Raw genomic sequence first — 12,566 nt, 5'->3', positions numbered from 1 at the left:
TTGAGCGGTCAGACCCACTGACCCACAGGTTGGCTGGTGTGATTCCAGCTCCCACAGATGAATGCTGTCGTTGTGTCCTTGGGCAAGACACTTAACCCACCTTGCTCACAGTGTCTGTGTACACTGGTGTGTGAATGTGTGTGTGTGAATGGGTGAGTGGTTCCTTGTTGTAAAGCGCTTTGAGTGCCTTGAAGGTGGAAAAGCGCTATAGAAAAATGTGACCATTTCAGTCATGTTCATTTAAATACACGTAAAAGGAAAGCTACTGTACGTAGCTTTTCAGGTAGATGGTTTATACCACCTGCTTCTCTCTATTTTGATATTATTGCTTTGTCTGGAATGTTCTCCAAAATGGCATTAAACCAGTCTAGGTCAAAGAAGACAATCAGGCTTGTAAAGATAATAATCACTAAATCAATTAATGACATGAAAACTTTTAACATGCTTGACAACTTTTCCTTTTTTCATTTCTATGTGCATGTTTGTTTGTTTTCCTCGTCTCTCGCTGTCTACCAAAAAGACTGAATGTCAAAAGGCTTCTATTGCTCTCAACTGACTACTTGTTTCCTTAGCTTTAATGATGCTTGAACGAACGTGTCAGCATAGACGGTGGAATAGTTTGTATAGAGGGATTATTTGTTTATCAACACAGTGGATGCGTGCACAACCTGAGTGCAGAAAGCATCGCTGACTGTAGTTCTATGGGTTAACATGAAGCCGCCGACAGAGCACCCAAACAGTTTATCGCCGTGTGACAAAACAAGTCACGATGCCAAAGCCACACTAGTGAGTGGAGTATGTCTCAACGGCCCACATGCGTCAAATGCAGTGAGTGAAAAGTAAATGACAAGAAGAAATGGCTCAAACCCCAGCAGCTGACATACACCCATAACGGATGGACACAACTAGCCCTGCCCCTGGGAGAGCCTGAAATCCACTGAAATCCCACAAGACACTGACACAATACCAGACAGGACAGCGGCTCCCTCTACAGGAGACATGTGGAACAGAGCGCAAAGTAATGCTGTCTGACAATCTCTGTATAAAAAAGCGGACTAAGCAAGGAGCCATTCTCTATATTATGAATGGGATTTTTTTGACGGACAAAATAGTGAAATAGAATCCTGTAGAGCGGGCTAATACGAACACTTTAAGACCAAAATTACAAAAATCATAGCAGCAGCCACAAAGAGAGGGGCCACAATATTCCAATGTAAGTCAAGGACTAAAATCACTTTTAAGGGCAATTTTGTTACGGACACTTAATAATCCATTTTATTTATTGTTTTGGTTGTGTTTGGATCAACAATGGTTTATTCAAGTGCATTTTCATTAACAAGTCCTTGCTGTAAACCAGACTTCATTAGGTTATTCTTATCTTAACAACAAGTCTGTTTTATTTAGGCCTATTGTTTTTGGTTGTCTTGCAGTTCCTGTGTAAAATATTCTTTAAAAAGTAAAGTTTATTGATCTTTGAAAGGGTGTCTTTACATTTTTATTCCGGTGTCATTATATTAGCTGAAAATGGTTTCAAAATGTCAATATTATTTATCACAATAATTTCTCGTTACAGGCCTTGGTGACACTTTTAGACCATGTTACAAGTCAGATCTGTAGAAAGGCATGCCTGCTCATAGTAAGAATGCATGTTTTTCAAGGTATATTAAGCTCTTTTTAAGATATACAAAAATGTTTACCTATTTTATGCAAAATTGACTTCTTTGGAAAAGTGTTCTCTAATCAAAAACACAATATTTCTGGAGTTGTATTTTGCGTCATTCACACTTGCTTCATTAATCCTGTTTACAAGGTCATCCTGCTTTGAGCCTCAGAAATCAGAGTTGTTGTTGTTTTTTTTTTCCCTGTCCCTAATACCTGCATCATGGAAAATTGCTGGATTAATGGATATTCAGTGTATTCATACTTTAAATGAACATAAAAGTCTAAAAGTTCCAGTTATTCATGGTTTTTAATATGACAAGTTTGCAGTGTTCACGCAAAGCTCAGTTTAATAATAAGCCAGTCTCACGTGATTTTAGATTTACTGTGATCCACGACTCAAAACCAAAATATATTAAAATGTTCGCCGTGTACAAAGTGTTCTGTGCTTTGTGAACACTCATGCTGGGATTCTTAATAATAATGGTCTGTATAATAAACAATAGTGCACCGCATTTGAGTGGTATTGTAATTTCAGATAATAGTGAAAGAATAATTTTAAGTTTTGTATGCCTGGTTTTCTGGAAATACTCGCATAAATCCATGTAAATCCATTCTGTACGGATTATACAAGAGGTAATCAGATTTATGGATGGTGTAATCATAAACAATATTGAGAGTCCCCCCATAAGTGATGCTTGTGATTGAACTATAGAGGTTTATTGTTAAGTGTAATGTCAGATTATGTTAAAATAATGGCATTTTTGTGTATATGGTGCTATAAATTTTAGGATTTTATGATTCATTTAAAAGGAGATCATTTCTGGAATCAGGCTAAATCAATATGGTTTGAATTACGCAACGGCTGACCTTAACTACAAGCGTCTGTAGAAGGTGAGGGCGTATACAGGCTATACATAGATTTTGATTAAAGCTTAAAGGTCAACATAAATGTGAGCCCTGTAGGTTCACATATATACACAGTGAAAAAGTTATTCCTCTGAAAACAACGTGATCATGTTTCTGAGACTTTCAAAGACGTGTGGTCCACTCTTCAGCAAGCACAAAAACAATTGTTTTTACTTAAACATTTATAAACATGATTCAGATTTCCTTTAAAACAAAAATTTAAATCGGGGTATTACACATCTTTGGGGGATTAACTAATGTTCATGTATCCCTCCAATGTCAGTACTACACATCTCATCAGGTTTGTGAAGTTGTAGTATATTGTTTATCATGCTCTGGTATTTTTATGGAGCCTTGACTTATCAGAACGTGGATGATGTAGGCTCGTGGGCTGAGCATTGGACAGAATGTTACATCTTAATCTTAAAGAGGATTTAAATAGAGCCTGGGAGAGATCGCTTAATTACTTAAATATGTATGGATCTAAAACTGCTTCACGCATGTTTTTGATGAGGGAATAAGTTATAACATGGTGGAAAGCTCTGGTGTCCCCACGTTTATATCTTTCATAATTATTTTAAATCTGATTTCATGATGCTAAATGGTCTAGAAAAAATCTCACACACCTTCTGATATATTATGTGCAGTGGCTACATGTTGATGTGTTTGAACCATGGATCTATAATCAAAACTGGATAAAGCATTTCCCCTCTGTCCCGGCTCGAGACCGACTAGTGGCTGCTCTAGGTACTGCAGCTCCAAGCAGCTTGGGCCCAGAAAGATTTCTCCCATAGAAGCACAATGCATTTTTTGGGAATTCAAACTGCTTGTGATAGGCTAACAGGGCATAAACAACTTTCACAAAGTTTGGATTTTGTAGGGATTCTTTTCTATTTTCACAACATATACTTATTAAAATGTTTAAATCCTCAAAATGCCTAAAAGTTAACTTTGTAAGACTTAGCCTAGTCCTGCTCTGAGCCTACAAGAGCTCTGATTGGTCCAAATGTTCCACGCTGTGCACGTTACAAGTGATACACAAGCGGGAGGTGCTAGCCCCCATAGACCTTTTTCCACAACAGCGCCATGATGTCAGGTAAACGTAACTCCCAGTTAATGCTTTTTTATGGCAAAATATTTGTGGAAATGTCTTGCATATTTCCCACCAGCTTCATAAATCTGCCCCATCACCAACTCTTCATCCAGCAAAGGTCGACAAAGGACATATTCTGTCCATGAAGAATTTATCCACAACTATCCACAAGGTAAGAAAGTTGAAAACTTAAAGACTAACAATGACGGCGCATTAGTGAACTACTCCTGAGCAGAACTAACCTTACGATCCTGAATAAAATATAAGTAACCTTTTTTTTTTTTTTAACTCAGACTGATTCTAGAGTTAAGATTAAAATCGATTTCATTTCATGATGTAGATATTAACATAGACAGAGAGATTTGTTCAGTTTGAATTCTAGACACGTAATCTGCGAACATCTGTAGCATTCGAACTGCATAAATGTCTCTATCTATGCCAATATCTACATCATGAAATATTTTTTTTTATTTTAATTCTAAAATCAGTCTAAGTTACTTATTAATGCATTACTTATTACTTATGTTTTATTCATGACTATAATGTTAGTTTTGCTCAGGAGTAGTTCACTAATGCTAGTCCTTGTTCGCCTTTAAGTTTTCCTCTTTCTTACCTTGATAGTTGTGGATAAATTCTTCATGGACAGAATATGTCCTTTGTCAACCTTGTTTTGATGAAGATTTGGTGATGGGGTAGGCAGATTTATGAAGCTGGTGGAAAATACAAAAGACATTTCCACAGATATTTTACCATAGAAAAGCATTAACCGGGAGTTACGTTTACCCTACATTGCGGCACTACCGACCGTTGTGAAAAAGGACTATTGAGGAAGTAAATGCGTAAGAGAAATTTTTTGGGGGGGCCCTTGCACCATTGAGCTATCCACACTGGCGCCACCTCGTTCCCCAGCTCAATTTAATTTCTTTCGAGCGACTGGGTCAGGAATTGGAATACACTAGATGGTTTGTAAGAACCCTGGAAGTGCGAGTTTGGGCACCAGCCAATCAGTGAAGAGTCATACATTCTGTGTTGGCAAGAGATTGAGGATTTAAAGCCGGAATAAAGAGAAGGTTTGTTGAATTTTATCAAGGCGAAAGTCGTTATTGTCCTTCTTCCTACAGGATTTGGGAAAAGCTTAATATACCAGGTAGCCCCATTAGTGGTGCTTTACATACATCACGACCAAATAGCAGCGATTGGTTAAATAAAAAATATATCAGCCTACCATCGAGTAAACGAATCCTAGTGCTGCGAGGTCACACGGTTTCCATGAAGTGAACTCAGGCTACCATTGAGCACAGGCCATTGAAAACAATATGGTGCCATCTATCTCTGTGGATTCATCTTCCAGATTTTAATATAGTTCTATGGTTTGAACCAAATTACTTCTACGCATGTTGTATTATAATGGCTAATAATCTAGTAATGTATAGTTTCACATGCTTCTGTCTATGAGGAATTAATGACCCAAAAACAGCATGATATCTACACCACAGCTGCATATTTTCTGCTACAGCTCTATAAATTAGGTCACATGACAACCAGGGCTGTAAGCTAAATAGTTGGCCATCAGTCTCTCATGTCTCTAAATGAGCTTGTTTCATCCATAATGGAAAAGCTCGTTGGGGTTTTCTCTGATAGTTACACACACCACTGGCAGCTTATCATACAGACTGGGAGATCAAAACACATGTGATTTAATGTGCCTATATTTATCACAGAATGCTTTGTCAGGCTCTGAATGGCACAATGTCAAGTCAATGGCAGGTTTAAGAAGGACTACAGAACAAATACATAAAAACATTAAACATAAAATTTGCTCTCTGTGCTAAGTCACTTCACCTTCAGAGCACTATCACATTACAGTGGATGGCAGTTGAGATGTCTGTCGTTTTTCCTGGTGTCTGCTGTAGCCACTCTTCCAATTTCCAGTGCTCTAATCACCACGGGCTTGGTATTGTGATGTCCATCACTACCACGGCTTTGTTCTGTTGTTTATCCACCTCCACTATGTCTGGTTGGTTCGCCATCACCATCCTGTCAGTCTGTATGTAAAAGTCCCACAGGATCTTGGCTCGGTCGTTCTCCACAACCTCCCACCTTGATCCTGGGGTCTCCAGCCCGTACTCTGCACAGATGTTTCTGTACACTATGCCCGCCACTTGGTTATGTCGCTCCATGTATGTGCACCCTGCCAGCATCTTACACCCTGCAGTTATGTGCTGGACTGTCTCATATATAAAATAAAATTTGCCCTCTATGCTAAGTCACTCCCCCTTCAAAACGCTATCACATTACAATCGGTGGCAGTTTTAAGAAGGACTGTAGACAAAGAATAAATATATATGATTGCTCTCCTCGCTAGGTCTCTTCCCCTTGAAAGTGCTATCACATTACAATCAGTCTTCATCTCTCCAGTGACCCTACTGCACATTGCATCAGATTTGTGAAGTTGTAGTATATGGTTTTGTATAATGCTTTGGTATATTTATGATAAACTGCCGCAGGGGTTGCATGAGTGATGCTGGAGTTGAAACAAAACATAACTCCAGGTATGTTTGAGGAAGCAACAGCATTTAAAGCTCACAAGAGTCATTTTAGTGTCGCTCTGGAATATAAGTCGCACCAGCCAAATAATGCGTAATGAAGAAGAAAAAACATATTAAGTAGCACCAGACTATAAGTCGCACTTTTTGGGAGAAATTTATTTTATAAAATTAGAGACCAGGAACAAATATTTCATCTTGAAAGTCAAGTTCTAGTAATAACAATAGAACAGAGAACAACAGACTGTTAACATCACATATGAACAGTTCTTCAGATAACTATAACATAAACAACAGAACAGAACAAGTTTACCAAACTCTCCATCTCATTCCAAATCACTAAATCCATTCAATTCTTCAACCTCAGTGTCACTTCTGAGCAACTGTGACCTCCAGAGGTAAACAGAGCGCCGCATCTTCTTCTGTGTAGCTGTCGTAAGACTCAGCATCAGTTCCAGTTAGAATTATTACAGCCTTTCTTAATCCCGACAGGATGGTTTCGACTGTCACTGAAGTCCATGTTTTGTCGATCCATCCAATGACTTCCAGGGAAGTTGCTAGTTACCGTGAAGCTGTGTTCTCCATCCCCGCTTTCCGCCTGTCCCTCACACCATACTTTCTTTCTTCTGCCCCATTACCATTCTTAGCTGCATATTTCACTACTTACACTAGGACACATGCAGGAGACATGCGCAGTAGATCCAAGTGACAGTGGTACAGGAGTAACAGGAGCAGCAGATTCTGACACATAAGCCTAGAGCCTTTCGTGGCTGTCAATGTGAAAAGTTAATATATAACAAAATATATAAGTTGCACCAGAATATAAGTCGCAGAACCACCCAAACCAAGTGCAACTTATAGTCCGAAAAATATGGTAATATCAGATCTTTAATTGAGTTAAAAATCACTTTGTATCACCACATATTTACAGACATCTTTACCAACCCTTTTATTTATATAAATGAGTATTAGCCTAACTCCCCACACTGCCATATCTCACTGTAACATAATCTGTACTTTTTCCATCTCCACCTGTCAAATATCATTAAAATATTATAACATTTCTCTATAGTGGACGTGCCACAAGCTTCATTTATCATTGTATTTCCTGCGAGGGTTCTCTGTCTCGGGCTTCTTTCTCCAGGTAATTACAAAGGTCTTAAATAGGTCCAACATTCATCATTTTCTGTCAGTCTGTGGAGCCGTGAGGAGAGGGGGCTCTGGCAGACCCAGGGTCAAGGTTGAAATGGCACCTTCTTCAAAACACATACTGTATGTTCAAATATAGACCAGTGCTGTGCCTTTTAATAAGAGGAACGAGGAGGATTTTCAAAGAGGTTAAGAACAGCAGATTTTCAATGCAAGATTTTACCCCTTTGTCCTTCTATTTGAAAGAGGGTATTATGCAAATCTAAAACATTCCTGAAGCAGTTTAAGATGTCATCCATGTATCCATGCTGAGTAATTTAGCGATCTCTCTGGTTAATACATTGTTTTTGGTGAATATGGCATTTTCAAAACAATAAAAGATACCATGACATCTAAATGGGCTATATGTTTGCAGTTATTACCCCACAGAAGTAAAATAAGGAAAGTTAAAGATGCTCTGTGCAGCTTTTTTAGCAGAGAGTCTGCTACCTGCTTGACTGCTTGGAGAAGTTACTGCTTTGCCTGTAATGTTCCACAGCATAGCATTAAAGCTGACATTTTAACATTTAATAAATTGTATGAGTTTTTAATACCTCAAAAAAATAAATAAATAAATAAATGCACAGAATATAAGAAAACATGAATTCTTACTGTGAGTGGAATTATTTCGATTTTGTGTTTAAATGAATAATGGAAAAAACAGATAACAGCTGTTTCTGTGACTTAAACTGTGATGCTGGACTTTTGCGCTGCATACGGACTGAACTAGGACTGAACCAGCACTAAACCAGCACTAAACCAGCACTAAAACAGGACTAAACCAGAAGTGAACCAGGACTGAGTGTTGGGGCTGGAGGTGCACCCGTGTAGACTGTTGGGTGACCGCAGGCGAAAGGACCTGCGCAGACCTCCACGTCCCATAGGATTAAGCACAGCTGTCGCCTGATCCCGCTTTGCGGACACCCTGCTCCGCGGGCTCGGGGTTTCCTCTCTCTCTCTCTCTCAAGTCCAAGATTAGTCCAAGATTAGACCTGGTTTATGTCATGGTTTAGACCTTGTGCAGTCCGTATGTAGCGCAAAAGTCTGGCGTGCTTGTCACCATGGAAGAAGTTCATAATAGACGGATAAAAAAAATTATTTGAATTTAAATAAAAAAATAAAATAAAATAAGACCAAAGAAAAATAATAATGTAAAGTTGTGAATATATATTGGGCTCTATACAAAGGAAAATTACTATCGGAACAATGGATAACTCTTTTAAAACTCACTTTAATCAGTGTTCTTGGTGGCAAAAAAATGATTAAAAAAATAAATAAATAAAAAAAAATTCTATATTTTAATACATTTAGCACCAAAACCAAATAATAACCCCCTTTGGACATTAGAGCAATGCCAAACTCCCCGCTGCCTCTATCACCACAAACAGCGTACCCTCAGTTTGATCCCGTCCCTCATCTGTAGACACCCAGCGCTCAGCTCATTCATAATTAATGAGCATCATAAAAAAAGGTGAAGGAGAGGATCCCACGGAGAGCAGGCTGAGCGGAGCACGTCTGAACACTTCCACATGAGGAAACCAACACAGAAAATAGATAAAACAACACACATTTGCCTGGATAACTCTTTTGATTACACTGTGTAGTAGACTAGAGGAATGCTTGTATAGTACTTTGCAGTGACATCGAGTTGGGGGGTTCTGCATGTATACCAATGGCCAAATGTTTGGTAGTTACCATGGTGACACAATGCACGCATTAGCAAACACAATAAGTTAGACAATAAGTTCTAAGAAATGGATGGAATGAAGGAATGATAGAATGAAATGGATTTTAACAACTCAATTTCAGGAGCCTGTGATCAAAACAAGCGTTCATGAAGCTGTGTAGGAGTTTGATTTTCAGCAAAAAAGATAAGAGTGACCAACTGAAAAACTGCTGGCTATGTGATTGTAAATTTATTTGTGAGAAACTTGTTTAACAGCACAAATTTTATATATGTCAGTTCTTTATGGTTAGATTATTTTAAAACAAAACTTGGATTAGAGTAACAGAGTTTCAGAGGGAGTAAGTGCCTTTTCAGTTAGTTTTATTGCAATTAATATGTTATCAACAGCACAATTTATGTAATGAATCAAATTTTGTTGTGAATGTGAGTCCAATTGGCAATGATCAGCTTGGGTGTTTTTAATGGAGCGGTCCACAGCCAATCGTCTGTCAGTAAAAGAATGTGGTTTGGCGCTCAGACTTTGGAGGAAGATATTAGACTATTTGTTTGAATAGAAAACAAATTATCACAATTTTTTATGAGAAAAAAATTATTTAAAGGTAAAAAATTGATGAGGAGTGTGACAATGGAGTCCTGTCACGGTAATTTTAAATGACTTTCAATAAAGTGATACAAATATATACAGTATGTTGTATGGACATTTTTATTATATTTATAAAGGCTTAAAAAAAGTAAAATATTGTTTGTGAACGTTGTGGATCAGGGGCTTGGTGGTTGGTTGTGTGAGGTCGGGAGCACCACGTTGGAGTCGATCGGCCATGCTGTAAAGGACAGGCAGTTGGTAATTAGCAAGTCCTGAATCCCAAAAAAGGATAAAAGTGGAGGTACAAGTATAAAACTTACCAATGGAAGCGGGCGGCTTGGAGTGGTTGCGGAGACATCTTCTGGGTGGTGTCTGTCAAAAGATCTCTGATAGACCTCATCTGGCTTATATTGGTTCCAGGTGGTAACTTTGAAAAGTGGAGAGTTTCCGGGGGTGCTTGGTTAACAAAAAATGTATATTTTTGTATTCTGAGAGAAATGGTGGGGATTTGTATAATTGGATGTTTATGTTTTATTGATACGTGTGTATTATATATGAATATTTATTTTAAGGTATGAATTATCGTGAAAGGAGTAGGACTAATTGGTCTCCTGAATTGTTGGTAAATCAAATCAAATCAAACTTGATTTATAAAGCACTTTTCATACAAAAATGTAACACAAAGTGCTTTACAGTGATCAAAAACAATCCCACATTTCCTTCCACCCACCCACTGACCCAGCCCCCACAGCTGCCCGACCCCACATAACCAAACAACACACACACACGCACACACACACACACACACACACACAAGTTTCCAGTCTAAACGTACATTTTACAGACTATGACTAATGTAAAGTTTACAGTCCAAATGTAATCTTTAAAACAAAGTGTAAATATAGTCTAAATGTGTGTGTTTATAGTCTAAATATAAAATATAAATATATACACTCTAAATGTAAAGATTACAGACTGCATCTAAAGTGTACAGTCTAAGTTTAAAGTTTATGGTCTAAATGTAAACTTTAAGCCTAAATGTAAAAATTATCATTTACAAAGTAAATGTAAAGTTTACAGTGTAAATGTAAATATTACAGAGCACATTTAATGTTTACAGTCTAAATGTAAAGTTTACACTCTAAATCTAAAGGTTACAAACTACATGTAAAGTTTAAATATAAATGAAAAGTTAAAGTCTAAATGTAAAATAAAAAACAAACAAACAGTGTAAACGTGAAGTTAAAGTCTAAATGTAAAGTTCACAGTCTAAATGTAAAATGCAGTTCTACGTATGTTTTAGTTTAACACTAAATAGCACAAAATAAAAACACTAGATCCATTTTCAGAGCAAACCACAGGAAGAGGTGTGGAGGTGTGGACTGTACTGTAGTGGAAAAAATAACATCTAGATGAATCCAAAAGAGAATAATGGTTTGTCGAAGCTCTGGCTGAAGATGAGCCGCTCTAAGTGCCGGCCTCCATGAACTTCATTTGGAGCTGAGCGCTGTGGGTGACGTCACACTCAGAACACTTCTTCACACAGTGTGTGGTTCCAGGTTCTGGAGGAGCAAGGTCCTGAGGTTTGTCCAACAGCAGCTGCAGAGGCTCCACAGGCTCCTGGCCTCAGATTACCCAGAATGCTCCGAGAGTGAGGAGGAGAGCAGAGAGGTTCTGAACATCACCCTGGACTTCCTGAAGAGGATGGACCAGGAGCATCTGGCCCAGCGCCTGCTCAACAGTAAGAACCTCCAGATGCCCTCCCATCCTCCTGTATGCCCTCCTGTGTCATGCCCTCCTGTCAGTGCCCTCCCGTGTGTATCCCTGTGTGTGTCAGGTGCCCTCCCTGGGTGTCAGGTGCCCTTCCTGTGTGTCAGGTGCCCTCCCTGTGTGTCAGATTTCCTCCTGTATGAAATATGTGACATGTTTGAAATTCTAACTCTTGTGTGTTGTTTAAAGTGAGTAAAGTTGGATTCAGAGATAAACTGAAGTGTGATTTGCAGCAGAGGTTCAGCCGTGTGTTTGAGGGCGTGGCTAAAGCAGGAGACTCCGCCCCCCTGACCCAGATCTACACAGAGCTCTACATCACAGAGGGCGGAGCCTCAGAGGTCAACCAGGAACATGAGGTCAGACACGTGGAGACGGCGTCCAGAAGACCGGCCGCTCCAGAGACCATCACATGTGAAGAGCTCTTTAAACCCCGCCCACATTCACCACAGCCAATCAGATTAGTGCAGACGAAGGGCGTGGCCGGCGTGGGGAAAACAGTGCTGACTCAGAAGTTGAGTCTGGACTGGGCTGAAGGCCGGGCCCACCAGGACCGCCAGCTGCTGTTCCCCTTCACTTTCAGAGATCTGAACGTGCTCAGAGACACACAGTTCAGCCTGGTGGAGCTGCTGCACCACTTCTTCAGTCCATTCAAAGATCTCTGCAGCTTCCAACAGCTCCAGGTGCTTTTCATCTTTGATGGTCTGGACGAGTGCAGACTTCCTCTGGACTTCAGCCGAACCCGGGACCTGACCGACCCCACAGAGTCCACCTCAGTGCACGTGCTGCTGGTGAACTTCATCAGGGGGAGCCTGCTTCCCTCCGCTCTCCTCTGGATAACCACGCGCCCCGCCGCGGCCAATCAGATCCCTGCTGATTGCGTCTCCATGGTGACAGAGGTGCGAGGGTTCGCCGACCCGCAGAAGGAGCAGTACTTCAGGAAGAGGTTCAGAGACCAGGCCGCAGCCGTCATCTCCCACATCAAGAGCGTCCGCAGCCTCCACATCATGAGCCACATCCCGATCTTCTGCTGGATCCTCTCCAAGGTTATACAGAATGTTCTAGAACAAACAGAACCAGAGCTGCCCCGGACTCTCACACAGATGTACGTCCACTTCCTGGTGGTGCAGGCCA

The sequence above is a fragment of the Boleophthalmus pectinirostris genome, unplaced genomic scaffold, assembly GCF_026225935.1.
Source record: "Boleophthalmus pectinirostris isolate CB_2022bp ecotype Guang Dong unplaced genomic scaffold, ASM2622593v1 HiC_scaffold_1, whole genome shotgun sequence".
NCBI classification, from domain to species: Eukaryota; Metazoa; Chordata; class Actinopteri; order Gobiiformes; family Gobiidae; genus Boleophthalmus; species Boleophthalmus pectinirostris.
Note: the sequence above shows the minus strand (reverse complement) of the source record.